The sequence below is a fragment of the Adiantum capillus-veneris genome, chromosome 1, assembly GCF_014529385.1.
Source record: "Adiantum capillus-veneris isolate H3 chromosome 1, ASM1452938v2, whole genome shotgun sequence".
NCBI lineage: Eukaryota > Viridiplantae > Streptophyta > Polypodiopsida > Polypodiales > Pteridaceae > Adiantum > Adiantum capillus-veneris.
Window position 1 is genome coordinate 54820462 of NC_140931.1, and position 4283 is coordinate 54824744.

A 4283-nucleotide genomic window follows, 5' to 3' on the forward strand; every position below is an offset into this window, starting at 1 on the left:
TAGCCAGAAATTGTTTGAAGCACATAAAAACTTAGGACTTCTCTTTAAGCGGAAATAGCCATGCATGCCTAGAGTAATCATCAATAAAATTCACGAAGTACAGGTAATTGCCCAAGGACGGAGTTTGCATGGGCCCACAAACATCACTATGCACAAGCTGCAACCTTCATGTGGCCCTAACTGAACCATCCTTTGGAAACTTAGAACGTTGCATTTTACCCAAAATACAGCCTTCACAAACATGTTTGACAGGTGCTTCAAGAGGCGGCAAAGAAGCAACCATATCAGATTTCTGCAAACGCAGCAAACTGGCAAAATTCAGATGACCAAAACGTGCATGCCAAAGTTTTGCATCTGAAATAGCCCTTGAATCTGAAACTGCATTTGCAAAATTTTGTTCACACTTGTCATACAAAGTGAGTTTATACAGCCCACGACACAAAAAGCCAGATGCAACAATTTCATCACCAAAACCGAGATCATGAACTGTACATCTGTCATCCACAAATTTGACTACAAGTCCAAGTCTAGCAAGTGCAGATACAGACAATAGATTCTTCTTGATCCCAGGTACATAAAGTGCATCAACAAGTGTGAAGGAACTGCCATTTGCAGCAATAAGCACAATCTTTCCAACTCCCTGAACCGGATGAGAGGCATTGTTGGCACAAGTGACTGAATTCCCATTAGGGATAGACTCGAGAGAGGTAAACAATTCACGATGTGAGGTAATGTGCTTTGTAGCACCACTGTCGAAATACCACACATGTGAATTTGCAGCAACTGACAAGCATGCATCATGGACAGCAGGACTGTAAGTGCACTTTGCACTAAAAGCCCATTCTGCATCAACATCAACATCACAGTCTCCTTTTACAGAAGACTCAACAATGGCTGCATTTGTAGTGGAATTAGCATTTGCAGTGCAACCACCCTCTTTCTTCTTAGCCTCTTTAGCCTTCAACTTAGGACACTGCTTGATCAAATGATTATTAGCTCTACAATAGTGGCAACGCATCTTCTTTTTGCCCTTATCACCAGAATTTCCAGACGAATTGCTGCCAACAGAAGCATTAGGAACAAAAGTTTTGCCACTCGCAGCAAAACCATAAGAAGTGGCTCTGCTGTTACCACCCTTTCTTTGAGAAGCAATAAAAGCCTGTTCAACTGCAAGCTACCTAGTCCTGGTTTTTTTGGAAAGTGACTCTTGCAACAGCAATGTGCATAATGCATCAAATTTGACAACTTCAGGATTTCGTTGGGTCATGTACTAGCAAAAGTCTGGTAAGGCATCAAGAACAGTCTGCACAAGGGAACTGTCTGAAATGACTTCACCTGCAGAAATAAGTTGCTCATTGATATCCTTGACACCAGCAAGGAAAGTGTCCATATCATCTTCCTCATGCATAATCTTTGATTCTAGCTCTTTACGCAGCAAAGCAATTTTAGCCTCATTGCGGCTTGCATAAAGACCTGCTAGAATATCCCAAGCCTGTTTTGCAGATTTTGTTGAATGAATGTTAGGAATAATGGTGCACTTCACAGACAACTCAATCAATGCATGAGCCTGCGCATCCTTTACATCCCAACGAGCTTGTTCTACCGTAGGCAAAACAACTCTAATAGCAGCAATCCTTGCAACAAGACCTGCCACATCCTCAACATCACCTGCATCCTCAAAACTAGGACAAACATCAATGCCGTGCACAATATTCCAGACACCCTTTGACACAAGAACATGTTGCATCATATAAGCCCACATAGGGTAATTGTATCCATTCAACCTGTCCTCAACAACAAACATCTTGAACACATCTATGTTGTTGTTGTCAGCCATGGTAAATGCTGCACCTGATGTGAAAATTGCCCGCAAAGAGGAGAAACAAAGCGGGAACAACATGTGCTATATAGCACAAGCTGTAGTAGACTGTAAGACACCTGTTCTGTAGAAAACAACACTGACAGAAATTATGCACAAAATGATGAAATTGCATGTGCAGACCTGCCTGTAGTGGAAACAGAGGCCGAAATGAGCCCGACTCAAAAATCTGAGAAACCTAAGCTCTTTGAGCAGTCCAAAAATTTTTGTCGACCTACGAACACTTGCCAAACCTCACTGAAATCGGAGAAAGTGAGCAGGCATGTGTTGGAGCAGCTAGCGACTAAGCCTGGGAGGACGCAACTTGCTCCAATACCAATTATTGGAATTAGGGTTGCACAGAAACGCACACAGCTTGGAGAAAATGAAGGAAGCTCAAGGCACACAACTGAGAGTGTGTTACTTAGTGTGCAATGGAAAGATAGATAGCCCTAGAGTGATGGGCATATATACAATGCACGGGGGAAAAAACCCCCTAAAGAGGGAAAAAATGCCCTGGCGGTCCTAACGTGTTCACACACATCACTACCACATGTATATGGTAACAAATTGTCTTCTCTTGTGGCTCTTCTCCTTTTTGGCTTGTTGTTCCAACTTCAATGCCCTTTGAATCAGATATTAAATTTCTTATGTGGGTGCTGGAACCTCCTGTTCCCCTAACTTTTTGCTTTTGAAACCATTAAGGAACTAGGCTTGCATCCTTTTCTCTGATGGAAGCTCTTACAATTGTCTGGTCAATTCCTTAATCTTTTCTACATAGCTTCTGGCCGACAACTTGCCTTGCTTGATCTTATCCAGTTTTCACATTATATCCTCATCACCCCTATTATCTGAATACTCCAAGTGAAAAGCTTTAAGCAGTTTATGGTAGGATCTAAGTTGGCAAGCTGGATAGTGGTAGTACCATTTTCTACCTGTCTCCTTTAGTGTGTGAAGAAAATATTCCCCCCATTCGTCCTCATCTATGTCCTTGAGTTCAACATACTATTCAAAAGCTTGGATGTGTACATCTGGGTCATCTTTCTTGCCTCCTTTGAAAGTTGAAGGTGAGCTGGCCTTCTATCTTTGGATCTTATTTTTGTGTAATGATCTGTATCAGATTTCTAGTCCTTGTTATCCTAGATCTGAGTCATTGTGTCCTCTTCAGATTGCTTTGTTGATTTATGTCTTGCTGACCGATAACTTCGCTTACTGCCCTCGCTTTCCTTAGTGGGTTTTTGGCTTCGCTGAGATCCATGAGACCGGGTCCGTCTTTTCGCTCTCTCTATACGTCTATGCCTGGAATGAGTAGAATGTTGAGAATCCCTTGATCCATCTGTGTCATTTCTGGGTTCTCTCTCACAATCAAAGCCTCGCTCAAACTTTTGGGATTGGGTTGACACAGTCCGGATTATCCATGAATTTGGTAGCTAGCCTTCTGCCGCGTGAAACTAGTCTGGACGGCATTGTCAATATCTGGAAACTCTAACACCAAATGTGAGATAATTCATTTGTCAAGATCAACTTAGCTCAAACCACCGTGATCGCGCCAGAATGAACCCTTATGACAGCTATTCCAGGCTGGTCAGTTAGAGTTATTCAGATCAGACAAAGACTTTAGATTAGACAAGACTGGAATGAAATGTAAGATTGGAACTGAAATATAGACTGAACTAGAAACTGAGATTAAACACTAAAACTGGAGACTAGAACTTGAATATATTTTAGGGTTAGTGTAAGCCAATACAACAGTGTGAGCCAAGTCTGTTCCGAGCTCAACTAGGGTTACAAAGATACAAGAGCATAAAGAACTCTAGAAGAGATATCGAGAGAGAGATCCCGCGAAATGAACAGTGGGTCCTATTTATAGCCACCGGGTTGGACCTCTGACTACTGTGCATTGTATCAGTTATCACAGTAAAACTGGCCTTTGTAATTAGTTGTTCCCGCCATCTATAAGGTGTTCTAGCTGGCTCTTGACAAAGTAAAATTCTCTCTGTCTATGGTAGAGAGAAGGTGGATGGGTGAACCGGTTGATCGCTACATAGGGTCCAGTGCTCTACTAGTCATTTACATTTTTGATGTTATGGTATACCCCTATTCTGTTATTGCATTAATTTATGGTTGCCTATTTCATTTAGATGGAGCATGTAAAGATTCTCTTTTTTCATTCTTCTATGTCTGTGCGCACTCTATCTCTCTCTCTCTCTCTCTCTCTCTCTCTCTCTCTCTCTCTCTCTCTTCCCGCAATGCAGTGTACACATATATTCACCCTCCACATGGTCATTTTTTGGAGTACGCTTTTATTCATACCCCCCATTCAGAGGTAGCACTAGTTGCTAGGTGCCTCTTGATTCCGTCTGGCTCATCACTTAAACTCCATGCTAAGCCGGACGCCGAGAACTCCTCCCCTTTGTAAACGCTT